Raw genomic sequence first — 16,412 nt, 5'->3', positions numbered from 1 at the left:
CCCTCAATCAATCAATCTCTTCTGACCCATTTTTCTGCATTTATCAGCTTCTTTACAAAAAAAAATAATCCTTGTAAAGATTCACATTTAAATGCATACAGACATGTTCTCTTGAAATAGGTTTCAGAACAAATTATATTTCAGAAGTTTATAAAAAATAAATATGTTTATTAGAATCTGTATACAAATATACATTCCAAACTGTGTGCTCCTTCCAATATCTGAACTGAGCTTCCATGCAAATACATGCCAAAACTTGTGCTTTTTAAAATGCATATTGATTTTGTTGTTGTCGTTGAACCAACAACTACGCTGGAACAACCAGGATGTGCAAATGCTGGTTAACAGTCTAAGTTCTGATCTGCACACTAGTCTGGGAGATGCACATCAACCCTGTTCATAAGCAATCCACAAAGATTTAATTCCTCGGGTTCAACACTATACAAAGTAGTAGGGAGATAACAGAACCTGCAGCAGATGACAGAAAAAGAGATGGCTGCTAACGCTGGTCCACAACCAACAATCCTAACTCCTGCTGCCAGCTGCCCAAGCTGGATGGGTGATGCGCAAAACAAGGCAATGCCATGAAACAGAACACCAAAGCTATGGCAGCCAACCCATTGCTCAGTGCCTTCAAGGAGGAAGGGACAAAGTTGACAATTTCAGATTTGCTCAGTTTTTAATTTCTCCATTCTAAAGTCTATGAATTCCTACACATTTTCATAGGCATTTTTCTTAACATATCCTTTTTTGTAATATATGCATTTCTATAAAGAATTTCCCCAAATACAGTATGCCAATACACCCATTGTTGTGTGCACTTCCCTCCAACGTACACATTTTTCATAGACGTTTTTTGGTTGAAGAACTGCATTGCAAAATTCAGAAAAGTGTGAATTTTGAAGGATAACTACATTTGGTTCTGGTATTTGTTCAGGAACTGTGAATTGCGTAGGTTTGCATTAAGATGTGAACTGAATTAATTTCTTTCCCCCTTTCCTACCTTCAAGGCACCTTCCTAGTGACACCTTCCTGCCTACCCACATTTACATACCACAATGACACGTCATCCTGAGGCTTTATTAACAGCACAGCCTGATGTACACTGCTGATGGAAGTCAGGTTTACAACTCCCATATCTGGGCAGAAGCACAAATCGCACACAGGATCAGAGGCCATGAGACATACTGTATCCGAAAACCTGAGTCTCACGTCTCCAGTCATTTCTGAATACCATGAATGTCATAGTCAGCTTCCATCTCTATCACTCCATTAACACAATTTGCATATTGCCTTTGGCTCTGAATATACTTATTTCTGCAACCTAACCTGGTCTAATAGGTATGACCAGAGAACTGGTATTTTTATCCCCTTTCACACTTGATCTTCACTCCCAAGTGAAATAAACAACTGAAACAGTGTAGTTAATAGAAACAATTCATATAGTGACGTTTTGTGCTTACCTTTAAAAGTTGTCAGCAGTTAGCAAGAAATATTTAAATGCCTGGATTTGCATGTGTGCTGGGACATCTGTGAAAAGAAGAAGAAGAAGGTTTTAAAAGAAAGGAAATGTATATTTCGCTGGACACAAAAAGATGTTTTGATAGACAATAGTTCTGCAAACAGGCAATGGGTGATTGAAGAGAGTTGAAGGCATTTTGAGAGCAAATCACTGCTTGCAGCATGGTGGGCAGCCATCACATTTTCACCTCTGGTAAACAGAACTTGCACGGTTTTGCATTGCTTCAAAAACCATGAACCTCCTCATGGGCTAAGATAACCTTCAAAAGCCTGGTTAGAAGTCCCAATGCCAGAACAGATTCAGCTGGAGAGAACATAAGATGGGACCTTTTCTGTGGCAACACCCAGCTGTGAGATCAGCCCCATCCCTGAGGGCCTTTAGGCGAGCGCTGAAAAGATGCCTATCCTATGCGGCATTTTAAGCGTTGAGTGAAGGTTTTAACGCTGCTCCTTTTGATTCATGGGTTTCAATTCATGTTCCTTGATGGTGTTTGACTTGGTTATTTTGTGTAAACAGCTTTAGGGGCCCTTGTTGGGACTAATAGGCAGTATAAAAGTCTTTTTTCAATAAATAAATGTAAACCTGCAAGACCTTCAGCCAGTATTAGTCACAGAGAATAGCCATAGTCTAAACGGTCCACTGATCTGACTCAGTTTAACCCTGGGCTGGCCCAAAGCATTTTGCTGCATGAGTCAAACAAAGGGCAGGATGCCACCTTGAGGTTGTTGAACCTTACTTCAACATCCTCAAATGGCAGCAGACTAGCCCTCAGCAGGCTAGAGGGTGCAGGACAACTTTCACGCAGCAGATCCCAAGACAGAGCCAGCACCAGCAGTTGCTGGGCCCCTGCCAATGCCCACAACACTGCAGAGGGGCCATGACTGACCCCCAGACTCTGCTGCTGCTTCTCTTCTTTTTTTAAAAAAATAATATTTATTACTTTTCCAACAATTTGAAAACACAACAAAATAAAAAGAAAAAAGAACAATACAATACAAAAACACTACACAACACATTAAACTAACAAAACGAAACAAAAACAGTTTAAAAAAAATCAAACAATTTCAATATCTTATCTTTCATTCACTTATTTCAGTGACCTCCTCACACCTCCCTTTTTGTATTCCACTTCTGTTGATTGTTTCAGCAATTCCTTTCCATCTTCCTCTGCTTTCTATCCTTTAATTATCTTAACAGATTCTAGCCTTATTTTTCCCTTTAATACTCTATTAATCTATTTATACTTAATTCCTTATAACATTTCTACTAAAGCCATGTAACTTCATTCCAACATTTTTCTAACATTCATTAATTTTACAATCTTTCTGTAAATAGTCTTTAAACTTTTTCCAGTCTTCTTCCACCGACTCTTCTCCCTGGTCTCGGATTCTGCCAGTCATTTCCGCCAATTCCATATAGTCCATCAACTTCATCTGCCATTCTTCCAAAGTGGGTAAATCTTGTGTCTTCCAATACTTCGCGATGAGTATTCTTGCTGCTGTTGTTGCATACATAAAAAAAGTTCTATCCTTCTTTAACACCAATTGGCCAACTATGCCCAGGAGAAAGGCCTCTGGTTTCTTCAGAAAAGTATATTTAAATACCTTTTTCATTTCATTATATATCATCTCCCAGAATGCCTTAATCTTTGGGCACGTCCACCAAAGGTGAAAGAATGTACCTTCAGTTTCATTACATTTCCAACATTTATTATCGGGCAAATGATAAATTTTTGCAAGCTTGACTGGTGTCATGTACCACCTATAAATCATTTTCATTAAATTTTTCTTTACATGCCGTGAATTTTATACCTGTGGTCCATAACTGTTCCCAGTCAACCATCATTATGTTGTGTCCAACATCTTGTGCCCATTTAATCATAGCTAATTTCACCATTTCATCCTGAGTGTTCCATTTCAACAGCAAGTTATACATTCTTGACAAATTCTTAATTTTTGGATCTAACAATTCTGTTTCCAATTTTGATTTTTCCACCTGGAAACCAACTTTTTTGTCCAGATTGTATGCCTCCATTATTTGATAATAATGGAGCCAATCTCGCACTCTGTTTTTCAATTTTTTGAAGCTCTGCAATTTTAATCTGTCTCCATCTTGTTCCAGAATTTCCCAATATTTCGGCCATTTGGCCTCCATATTGAGTTTTTTCTGTGCCTTCGCTTCCATCTTGGGGTTTTCTTTTCTAACAAATCCTTATATCTTATCCAGACATTAAACAATGCTTTTCTAACAATATGATTTTTAAACGCTTTATGTACTTTTACCTTATCGTACCACAAGTATGCATGCCAACCGAATACATTATTAAAACCTTCTAAATCCAACACGTCAGTATTTTCAAGAAGCAGCCATTCTCTCAGCCAGCAAAAAGCAGCTGATTCATAATAGAGTCTGGCAGGGCAAATCCTCCTCTTTCTTTGGCATCGGTTAGTATCTTATATTTTATTCGAGGCTTCTTGCCCTGCCAAACAAATCTAGAAATAATAATAATAATAATAATAATTTATTATTTATACCCCGCCCATCTGGCTGGGTTTCCCCAGCCACTCTGGGCGGCTTCCAAAAGAATATTAAAATACTATGATACATCAAACATTAAAAGCTTCCCTAAACAGGGCTGCCTTCAGATGTCTTCTAAAAGTCTGGTAGTTGTTGTTCTCTTTGACATCTGGTGGGAGGGCGTTCCACAGGGAGGGCGCCACTACCGAGAAGGCCCTCTGCCTGGTTCCCTGTGACTTGGCTTCTCGCAGTGAGGGAACCGCCAGAAGGCCCTCGGTGCTGGACCTCAGTGTCCGGGTAGAACGATGGAGGTGGAGACGCTCCTTCAGGTATACTGGACCGAGGCCGTTTAGGGCTTTAAAGGTCAGCACCAACACTTTGAATTGTGCTCGGAAACGTACTGGGAGCCAATGTAGGTCTTTCAAGACCGGTGTTATATGGTCTCGGCGGCTGTTCCCAGTCACCAGTCTGGCTGCTGCATTCTGGATTAGTTGTAGTTTCCGGGTCACCTTCAAAGGTAGCCCCACGTAGAGCGCATTGCAGTAGTCCAAGCGGGAGATAACCAGAGCATGCACCACTCTGGCGAGGCAGTCCGCGGGCAGATAGGGTCTCAACCTACGTACCAGATGGAGCTGGTACACAGCTGCCCTGGACACGGATTTAACCTGTGCCTCCATGGACAGCTGTGAGTCCAAAATGACTCCCAGGCTGCGCACCTGGTCCTTCAGGGGCACGGTTACCCCATTCAGGACCAGGGAATCCCCCACACCTGCCCGCCTCCTGTCCCCCAGAAACAGTACTTCTGTCTTGTCAGGATTCAACCTCAATCTGTTTGCCGCCATCCATCCTCCAACCGCCTCCAGACACTCACACAGGACCTTCACCGCCTTCACTGGTTCTGATTTAAAGGAGAGGTAGAGCTGGGTGTCATCTGCATACTGATGAACACCCAGTCCAAACCCCCTGATGATCTCTCCCAGCGGCTTCATATAGATATTAAAAAGCATGGGGGAGAGGACAGAACCCTGAGGCACCCCACAAGTGAGAGCCCAAGGGTCTGAACACTCATCCCCCACCACCACTTTCTGAACACGGCCCAGGAGGAAGGAGCGGAACCACTGTATGACAGTGCCCCCAGCTCCCAGCCCCTCAAGACGGTCCAGAAGGATGTTATGGTCGATGGTATCAAACGCCGCTGAGAGATCCAGCAGAACTAGGAAACAGCTCTCACCTTTGTCCCTAGCCCGCCGGAGATCATCAACCAGTGCGACCAAGGCAGTTTCAGTCCCGTGATGAGGCCTGAATCCCGATTGGAAGGGGTCCAAATGGTCCGCTTCTTCCAGGCGTGCCTGGAGTTGTTCAGCAACCACTCGCTCAATCACCTTGCCCAAGAATGGAAGATTTGAGACTGGGCGATAGTTGGCCATCGTGGCCGCATCTAAAGATGGTTTTTTAAGAAGCGGTTTAATAACCGCCTCTTTCAGCGGGTCTGGGAAGGCTCCCTCACGGAGGGAAGCATTCACCACCCCACGAAGCCCATCGCCCAGCCCTTCCCGGCTAGCTTTTATAAGCCAGGATGGGCAAGGATCAAGGAGACAGGTGGTTGGTTTCACTCGTCCAAGCAGCCTGTCCACATCCTCAGAGGTAACAGATTGGAATTGATCCCACACAATTTGACTAGACAGGACTCTAGCACTCCCCCGCCCCGGCCCTGCTCCCACGGTGGCGTCTACCTCTTCCCGAATCTGAGCGACTTTATCTGCAAAAAACTTTGCAAAATCATTGCAGGAGATCATGTGGCCCGTATTGGGCCCCGATGTAGCAGGTGGTTCCGCTAAATTGCGGACCACCTGAAAAAGTCTCCTGCTGCTGTTTTCTGCAGATGCAATAGAGGCGGCGAAGAAAGCCTTCTTCGCCGTCGCTACCGCCACTTGGTAGGCTCGACACTGAGCTCTAACCTGTGTCCGGTCAGCTTCAGAATGGGTCATCCGCCACCGGCGCTCTAGCCGTCTCAACGATTGTTTCATTGCCCTCAGATTCGTGGAAAACCACGGGGCCGTCCGGGCTCCATGCAATCGGAGAGGGCACTTCGGAGCCAAACAGTCAATAGCCCTGGTTAACTCCACATTCCAGCGGGCCACCAGGGAATCAGCTGAAAGGCCATCAACATGGGATAAAGCATCCCCTACCGCTCTCTGGAAACCATTTGGATCCATTAAGTGGCGGGGGCAGACCATCCGAATCGGTCCCACCTCCCTGCAGAGGGGAAGGGTCGCGGAGAAGTCAAGTTGCACCAGGAAGTGGTCTAGTTAGATTATACAGCGTTTTTATTTTCTTGTTTGTAAGATTCAAAAGAAGTGCCTGTTGATTTTCAACATGTTTTGTGTTATTCTTTTAAAATAAACTTTTAAAGATGAACCTGTTTGGTATTGTGCCTTTTCCGAGGGAATAGCTAAATCCTAGCCTTCCGCTTAGTTACGCTCTACCGGGAGAATTTCTGTCTGCAAGCCTGTGGATTCAGCTTGTAGAGGGGGGGGGAATTGCCAGGTAAATGAGACACACCCTTCTCCCTGGGTTGTGACTCTGGGTTCCCCTGGAACAAAGGGAGTGGTGGCAGCCCTACCGGTGTTATTTCGGTCTGTGTTTGTGAAAAGTAAACCCTCGCCAACCTGCGCAAGAAACCTGGTCTGGCCGGAGAGCAAAGACAGGTGATGGAGGGGCAGTTGGGGGCGAGCGGCTTTACTACAATATCTTTCTGCCACTTCTTGAAACAGTCCATCTTATCCAAAATTTGCAATGTTTGAAACAAAAACAACATCCTTGGCAGCACATTCATTTTTATCACAGCAATTCGGCCTAACCATGATAACTTCAAATTTGTCCATATTTCTAGATCCTTTGCTGCTGCTTCTCTTCTACCTACCTAGGAACATAGGGAGCTGAAGTAAAGAGGCAGACCAGTATTGCCTACACTGACTGGCAGCAGCTCTCCAGGGTTTCAAGCAGGGGATATTTCCCAGCCTAACTGGGCATGCCATTGGGGACTGAACCTGAGGCCTGAAGAAAGAAAGCCTCCTCATCCCCTTCTCTTGCACTCTCCCTCCATGTGGTTGTGTGGACTGGGCCTAGAGGAAAGGGGCAAGCAAATGGGCAAGGAGGATATTGGTCCGTTCACAAATTGGAAGGACCAACTGGAAGCTCCTTGCCCAAGGGCCCCCCAGAACTTGGAGTCCAAACTGCGTGGCAGTGGAAGAAATCACAAGGAAAACAAAACCTGCAAAATCTGCTTAGGTCCCACATTCAAGGTTCCTCATTGGGATCCTCTGAAAGATAAAGTTGGCTGTGACTTTTAACTGATGTCTCAGCTGTTGTCCTTACACAGCTCCCTTGGGTCCCTATCCCTATCTGCTAATACTTTGCAGATTTCACTCTTGTCAGAAGCCAACAAGGCTGGAGAAGGAGGGAGCTAGGAGAGATCTCATACTCTGTTCCGCCTCATGCATCATCCGCCAAAGGGTCCCAGCCAAATCTGGTGTCCAGATGGAGGACCTGAGACTGCCAGCACTGAATGAAGTCTAGAAGTGATAAGCAGCAGCGGGAACAGTTGAGGCTGCCAGGCCTAACTGGCAGAGCCAACAACAAACTCCCGCTGCTTTGTAAACTTTGAGAATGGAAGTTATTGACAAAGGCTGATGGGTCTCCCAAGCCAAAATCAGACTTCTAAACATCCGATGCGTCCTGGATCCCATTCCAGGCTTTGCAGCTAGGGCACATTGTTCATGAAAAGTTGTGGATGAGGAAGATGAATAAGAAGGAAGCACTTGGGATGCCACAAAAAATATTAGATCCAGGACTGAGCCATGCCTCTCCAATCTCTTCCAAAAGCTGCTGAATACACAAGGCTTATAAATATCCTTGCCAAGGCCTTTCTTGGAGTGTAAGAATTGCCTGGTCCCTCCCAGTCCCTAGATGAGAGAGCTCTGGTTGAAGACCATTTTGTAGCACATGCTCTTGAACACTGGCTTCCAAGTCGATTCTTCTTGAAATCAGTGTTTTACTTAAGTGGCCTATACTACAATTTCTGGCCTCCACCATCAGGCAGCTGCCAACAGTGAGCGCTTTATGCTTACAGATCAATGCTGTCAAGCAGCCCAGGTAAGGACACCCAATCAATGTACTGCAACACGGACATCAGAGCAATGCCATTTCAAGCCTGAGGGACACTTTCCCTTATGGGCAATCTTCCAATGGCCACATGTCCATGGTGGGCAGGACCAGAAGTAAAGAGGGCAGAGCAAAAAATGCAGATTTTGTTAGTGGCAAAATAGAAAAAGGAGGATTCCAAGATCTAGGTTTGGGGCAAGTACTCTTTGGCGAGAAAGCTCCAGCAGAGATTAAAAATCACTATATGCAGCAAGGCATGGAAATATAGGCAGTTAGACCTTTAAAATATGCCCATGTGAGTTCCAAAGCTTCCCTCTTACATAGCGTAGAAAAAGACTAAATGTTTGGTAAGTTTAAAATGTTTTACTTACAAACTCTCCAAACGTCAGAATCATGTGCTTTTCCCACACAACATTCAGAAAAAGTTGCACAGGCAGTAAAAATTGGCTTAGTTACAGGGGTGAAAGTTCCCAAATTATTGGTATAGGAACACAAGAGAATCTTGTAAGAGCCATGTGGACTGAGCTTGGAACAACCAGCTCAGACCTCTTTACACACTGAGCTTCTCAGGTAGACTGAAGGGGAGCGATAGGCTTGAGGGAGAGAGGCAGGAATCTTACTCTATGGCATTAACCCCTTCACACATTAATTAGGCTTAAGCATGTTGGTTATTTGTGGTTATCCCCCCCCCCCCATCACCTTTTTACAGAAGGCTAGTTCCTACACACACTTGACATACCACTCTCTATCTTGCATCTGGGCAAGCAAGAGGCATGATTTAAAGGCCATAAGCATAGCTCAGTGGTAGAGCATCTGTCTTGCAACCAGAAGGTCCCTTGTTCAATCCCCAATGGCATCTCCATGTAGGGCTTGGAAAGACCTCTGCCTGAAATCCTGGAGAGCTGCTGCTGCCAGTCAGTGTAGAGGATATTGAGCTAGATGGACCTGACTTGGTATAAGGCAGCTTCCTATGTCTCTAAGAGGCATGATCAGAGTTCAAAGACACATTCCAGTTGGACAAAAACACTTGAAGTATGAAGCAAGGGCCATTGATGGATTTGGCCTGGGGAGAGTTCCACTACTGCTCTCTACCCACTTCCGCAAGTCTACTATCTCCCAAGCCTTCTGTCAAGTTCCCTGGCAAAAAAGGTAGGAGCAGCTGCATGAAATCTGAGTCACAATATCAGCTCATTAAGCTGAAATCTGTATTACTATTATTATTATTATTATTATTATTATTATTATTATTATTATTTTACTGCAAGAAAGTTCACAAACATCATGTCAGTGTGGCTTTCTAAAACAAGGAACTGACAACCAGCCGGCTGGGGCTGATGGGAGTTGTAGTCTTAAAATGTCTAGAGGGCACCAGGTTAGCAAAAGCTGATGTGTGTGTGGAGAGAGAGAGAGAGAGAGAGAGAGAGAGAGAGAGAATATGAATGAAAGAAAGAATGAATGAATGAATGAATGCATTAGATCCCCCAATAGGCATACTAAGCTCATGGTTAGAGCAAAGCAGGAACACTCTCACTCTCTCTCTCTCTCTCTCTCTCTCTCTATATATATATATGAATGAAAGAGTTTGATATTTTTTATAAAAACTCAACAACATCAAAGTAGTCACCATGAGGAAAACCAGAACTTCATTAGCCTTCTTTACACACTGTTCCACACTCCTCTCCAATTTTTCCTGTTCTCCTTTTTATTAAGTATCCCCACCTAAACCACAGGGGCATCCTACTGACATAGACTGAAATAATATGAGGAAATCTGATCTTGCCATGTGTTTCAGTAAATTTATGTTTTGTTTGTTAAAATTTTATTGTATGGTTTAATATTGTTTTTATTTTGAATTGCATATGGGAGGCACCATAATCTTTCTAGTGCTTAAAGGCGTCTAAAGGTCTTAATCTGGGCCTGGGCCAGGAATGCCTGGATTTGACCAACTCCTCAGTGTTGCTGATGGTGTAGAGATCTGCTGAGAGGTCCTTTTCCCTCAGCTCCTCCTCTTGAGGAGATTCCAGATTCTAAGTTTTGGCGGGACTGAATCCTGACAACTAAATGGATCTTTATTCTGACCCAGCAGGGCAGCTGACATTTCAACCAATAGAATTCAGAAGTAAAAGAACACACAGGAAAATTACAGATCTGTCACTTTCTTATTAGTAATCAGAGAACTGGATTGGGGGAGGAGGCAACTTCCTAATTATGGCTATTAGTTTAAGTGGAGCTGCTAAACAAATTGTTGAGCATTCCGCCCCAAAAGAAAAAATTCTGCTTTTGCGGTCTCCCCTGCATATGGTTCATTTAATTTTATTTAGAGCCGCAATGACAGAAGTCCGAAAGTTTCACTACCAAACTCAAGGACAAGAATTTGACACAAAACGATTTTTTCACCATTTGAGGTTTCTGATTCTTCACCACAACACATAGTACAAATTCTGGCATACAGAGAAAGATTTAAACAATAATAATAATTCCAAAACATATATGTGTCAAAAAGATCAGGAGCGCTGATTCGGCTGTTTTTCAATACCCTGGCATGTTGAGCTGTGTATTTTAAGCTGAAAGGCAGTTAAAATGATGTAAGGAAATGCATAAATAAACAAAAGAGGTAGGTGGAAAATATACAAACTGTGATTTATCTGTTCATTTGTGGGTTCTTGCCCCCCACCTCTCTGCCACGGCTATGTGGGAACCTGTCCATAAGGCAGAGCTAAGTAGTCCTGGAAGTATACTTGAGCTGGAAAGCAAAGCTATCCAGTTAAACTGCGGAACTTGCACCCCCAGCAGGCAGTGATGACCCTCAGTTTTAAAAGAGGATTACACAAATTCATGGAGAAGGCTATCAATGGCTATTATCCATGGTGGCTATGCTCTGACTCCAAGGTTGGAGGCAGCAATGCTTCTGAATGCCAGTTTGCTAAAAACCACAGGAGGGGAGAGCGCACCTGCTTGCAGGTTTTCCAGAGGTATCTGCTTGGCCACTGTGAGAACAGGATGCAGGATCAAATGAGCCACTGGCCTCATCTAGCAGGCTCTTCTTAAGTAAGATCTTAACAGGATCCCTAGAAAGTCTGCATGGCAGTGGTGGCTGTTGCCTATTAGAACTGGTACGGCAGAAGGCAGAGAGTTCACAGTAGATAGAAACAGAGCCAACAACAGGCAGAGCCGGCTAATTCTAGTCTTGCCTCATCCTCCTCTCTGCAGAGTTTTACCGAGGCAATTCTGACACTCAGGAGTGCCCCCCTTCGGCTGGTTACAAGTAAGGAAGCAGGTTGGTAGGGGCTAGCTGGGGACAGACTAAGTTTGCTTAAACTCTCTGTAATGGACCAGCGGTTGCATGGCAACACAAGCCCCATTCACACATTACTCGCATGTAAGGCACTGCCATGTTTACATGGGGGTGAGGCCATGTTCCTAGCTTCACCTCTAATGTCGCACCTCCTTCCTTAAACGATGTGTTGCCCATGGTTGTCTGAACCGAAAGCCCAAAGTATGAGCACCTGCTCACATGTAGGGAATGTGCATGACCAGAATGCCACGTTTTGAAACACCTCTCCAAATGCAACATCGCCAAAGAATCCATTTGCTGAACAGGCCTCTGAAGTTCGTTTGCAGGGAGGACAATTATCCTCACCACCACTTGCAAGGCCTTTGCTGTGATTGCTTATTTTTGTAGCAAAGGGATGTGCCTGCCGGGTGTTAATGAGGCATATTTCAGCAATCACGCAATCACTCTCATAATATGCCTGGCGTTTGCTAAATTTTATTAGTTACCTAATTAGTACAGAGCCTACTGGGAATAAGATTTACAAGCTGGAAACTGATTCAGAGAAAGCAGATGGGAAGGGGCAGGAGGAAGAAAATGCAGTTTCTGCATTTTTATTTTTTAAAAGGTTCTTAAAGTTTGTGCTGCAGTGACAATTCCATGGCAATTTTCTAGCATTTTTTGCCCATTCATGCTCATATTGTGAGAAGCTGCTTCAGACCAAGCCAGACTATTGGGTTCACCTAGCTCTGTGCTGGAAGCACAGCCTGGCAAGTGGCAACGGCTCTCCTGGATTTCAGGCAGCACAAGACGTAAATTTAGAATTTGAGAATTCTGAGCCCAGGAATTTGTTCTGAGTCCTAGATCTGAGCAGAACTTCCAGACAAAACCCAACTCCTGGTTACCCCAACCTCTCTTCAATTCAGAGCATACATTTGGGGCATGTGTGTGTCATATTGTTGCTGCTATTTCTTAAACCGGAATCCTTGCCCATCTGTTGCAAATCAGCCAGAGTAAATCCAGATGTACCTTTTTCCCACCTCAGTGATAGTCACCTTCCATATCTCAGCTTGTGAGGTACACAGAGTTGAGCCTCCAGTGATGATCTCAGGGCACTGGGTTGGTATGTATGGAAATAAGTGGCTATTCAGAGCATAGATGCCAAACCCCTGGGGCACTGGGTACCTGAGCACCCACAAAATTCCCCATGAAGGGGCTGGGCACCCACAAATTTTGGTGCCAGGGCCATGCACACTGCATGGCACCCATGGCCCCGGGCACCCACTGTCACAGGGCCAAGTTGGCACTCCTGATTCTGTCACAATTGGACTAGAAACAGATTGGGAGCCAGTGAGAATGAGAAAGTACAGGCATATATAATATGACCTGAACAACTAGAATCAGTTTCTAGTCAAGGAGCCATATCCTGTGCTAACTGCAATTTCTGGATCATCTTCAAAGACAGCTCCATCTTCAATTCATTATCCTGATCAAAACGAAAGGCAACCTTCTTCATGAACAAAGCATGTGCTCTGAGATACAGTTTTTTTCAATCAAAGTTATTAAAGAAGAAAACAAAATGAACGGAGAAACACAAGTGGGGGGACTCCCATTACCAATACAATAAGCACCAGTACATTCTTCTAAAGCTTACACATACAAATCAAGGCTGGATCTAGACCCATCAGAGAAGCGTTTCAGTTTAAAGCGTAAATTTAAACAGAGAAAACAGGTAGAGAAAAATGGGATTCCACATTGCCATCTGGCGGCACAATGTTATATCGCATATACAACGCATATAAATCACTTTTTCTTTGCCAGTCTAGCTGCATCCCATTATATGCCATCCAAATGTCCAAACAGGTATCCAAAGAAAGTTGGTGTTTAATTTTAATTTAATTTTTTTAAGCATGTTCAAATGCAGCCAGGGTGTTAAGGTCTTCAAACCCCTGTGTAATAGATAGTGTGTGTGTATTTATTCTTCCAGGCTTGAAGTCTCTTAACAACCATAAGGACTTACGAAATCCATTTTTGTTGGTTGTCTTCTGAGCTACAGTCTTGACCCTAAACTCCTAGTCCTCATCATAGACATAATCCTGCTCACTACACAGATCCACAAGGTGCACTGCACATGTTCCGGGTGCGCTGCACATGTTCTGGGGCTACAAATTACCTGTGTACAGGGATTCCATTTGTGTGCCCACACCAGAAAGGATTTCATTTGTGTGCCCACACCAGAAAGGTGCCTCTGGCTTCCATGGGGTTTACTTCCACTTAGCCTGTCTAGGACTCGGGTGTCCATTTCTACTTTACAATTCTATGGGTTTCACAACAGCTACACACAGGTTATTGCAATGTTTGTGCTTCTTAGAAAAACAGGTAGGTAAAGGTAAAGGGATCCATGACCATTAGGTCCAGTCGTGGCTGACTCTGGGGTTGCGGCACTCATCTCACTTTATTGGCCGAGGGAGCCGGCGTACAGCTTCCAGGTCATGTGGCCAGCATGACTAAGCTGCTTCTGGTGAACCAGAGCAGCATACGGAAACGCCGTTTACCTTCCTGCCAGAGCAATACCTATTTATCTACCTGCACTTTGCCATGCTTTCGAACAGCTAGGTTGGCAGGAGCAGGGACCAAGCAACAGGAGCTCACCTCGTTGCAGGGATTCGAACTGCCGACCTTCTGATCGGCAAGTCCTAGTCTCTGTGGTTTAACTCACAGTGCCACCCGCGTCCCCTGTTTTTGGTAAAATCCATTGGCAAACATTTGATCACACAGAACATTATTTCAGGCAGGACTAATGGGAGACTGAAAGGTATCTGAACGATACCAGATTCTACTCCCCCCCCCCCCATTGATTTAAACTGCACTAACACATATGAGGAGGTTTTCGTGTTGTTGTTTTTAAGCATTCCTCACCTACTAATGTAGGGAACGTGATAACAATATAATCCTACTCAGCCACTCCTGTCCAAGCCCATCTGGGGTTTCAGTTGCTTAGTAATATTTGATATCAAAAAGATTGCATTTGGCATAAATCTCCTACAAGGGCAGATGCAGCCAAGATACTGTCCAAAATAAACTATCAGCTAATTCATATTGAAAAATTATGATATTGTAAGTGTCACAAGAAAGTGAATGTGTTTATTTTGCGTAGTCCACACCACTAAGTATGCTGAAGGCTTCTGCTTTGAATTATAATTGAAAATAATAAAAGTTGAAACAAAAGAGGTGCTGCGTGAGAGTATTCAATAAGAGTTAAGGAGCAGAGCAGCAAACTCTGGTTAAAGCGACACCAGTGGAATACTCTCCACTTAAAGGTACACCTTGGAATTTGTAAGCATGGACCCTGGATATCCTTAGAGCTCAATAGCTTTCCCCTGCTCTCCTGAGCCTCAAGCTTTGTCAAAGTGTATCCCACATATCCAACAGCCTAACAGACACCAACATAGATTGACCCCTTATACTGTACATCAGGGTTCCAGATGGAAAGGTCTTTGAAACTTTCTCCCATCTTCACACACTAGGCTTCCCAAACCTCTGAGTTCATTGATGCCTTGATGAGCTTATAAAGTTGCCATCAGCCCCAAACCAAATTCATAAGAATGTGAAGTCAAGAAATATCAATACATAATCAACAGTTATTAATCACCAGTCGCCATTACTAGGAACCATACAATGTAAAGAAAAAATAAGGAATACTGTTGTGTTGTGGAATTAGCTTACTAAATACAGAGATTCCTCATTGGCAAGGAATGTACACCTTGTACATACCCATATGTTTTGTTTCTGAGGCTCAGACTTTTTTGCACTATACAGTCGTATCTTGGTTGAAGAACACCTTGTGACTCAAATGTTTTGGCTCCTGAACGCCGCAAACCCACAAGTCAGTGTTCCATTTTGCGAACCTTCTTTGGAACCCGAACGTCCAATGCAGCTTCCGCAGCTTCCGATTGGCTGTAGGAGCTTCCTGCAGCCAACTGGAAGCCGCATCTTGGTTTCCAAACGTTTTGGAAGTCGAACGGACTTTTGGAACTGATTCTGTTCGACTTCCGAGGTACCACTGTACTTTTAAAATGCCTCTTCTACTCCTAGGTCCTTTTTGATCCCAAGGTCTACTCTGACGGGCAGCAGCTCTCTAGACTGACCAGCAGAGTGTTACCCCATCATGTCCTACCTGATTTTTATTTTTTTAAACTTGGTGATTCCAGGAAATAAGTCTGGGGTCTTCTGCATGCAAAGGAGGGGCTGCCCCACTAAGAAATGGTCCCTCTTTAATCAAGCTAAAAAAAACCCAAGAACACTACGTTGGTACACTGCATTCCCTCAGAATATGCTAAGGTTATTGAGAAAACATGAAGAGAACATTTGCAAATCATTTTTGGAATTTAGCCGGTCTCCCCCGATGGCTGGCTGGAATTGATGAGCACTGTCCATCCCTTAAGATGAGGCTTCAAGTCAGAGATATCAAAACAGCCAGGATTGTAATATCCAAAAGGGAAGCAAGACGGTGCCAAAGTCTTTCTCTTGACAAAGGACAGCCATAATCACAGATGAAATGGGGTTTTTTAAGCAACTAAAGCCAACTAAAGCCAATAAACCAAGATTAGGGATCTCAGTAACGTCCCCCAACATTGGTGCAATAATAATAACCAGACTGCAGCAAGAGAATTCTGCACTCCATTAGTGTCCTCCAAGCAGCCTGCTATAAACAATGATGAGTCACCCAGCAGAGACGTGCAGAAGTTCTGTTCCTTGCAATAATCCAGTGCCACCTCATTGACTAGGTCTGTTGCACTGACACCAAGTTTAACATGGGAAAGTTCCACTGAATTAAGAACATAAAAATGCAAGAAGAGCCTGGTCAAAGGGGGTCCAGCATCCTGCTCTCCCAGTGAGAGCAGATGCCCAAAAGCAGGACCTGAGTGCAACAGCAAC

General features: G+C 44.1%; 1 protein-coding gene across 7 annotated transcripts in view; it reads right to left on the bottom strand.

The window, feature by feature from the left end:
- The window catches only part of ZNF469 (zinc finger protein 469), a 286,315-nt gene that overhangs the window by 163,001 nt on the left and 106,902 nt on the right, over positions 1-16,412 (bottom strand). For all 7 annotated transcript variants that reach the window (XM_081017728.1, XM_081017725.1, XM_081017731.1 and 4 more), the window contains exon 3: positions 1,464-1,530. The gene's annotated coding sequence lies outside the window, so the exon portion shown is untranslated. The remainder of the gene's footprint in view (positions 1-1,463; positions 1,531-16,412) is intronic.

Source organism: Podarcis pityusensis (genome assembly GCF_964106645.2).
Source record: "Podarcis pityusensis genome assembly, chromosome: 8".
Classification (NCBI taxonomy): domain Eukaryota; kingdom Metazoa; phylum Chordata; class Lepidosauria; order Squamata; family Lacertidae; genus Podarcis; species Podarcis pityusensis.
Note: the sequence above shows the minus strand (reverse complement) of the source record. Positions and strands in the feature narration are given on the sequence as shown.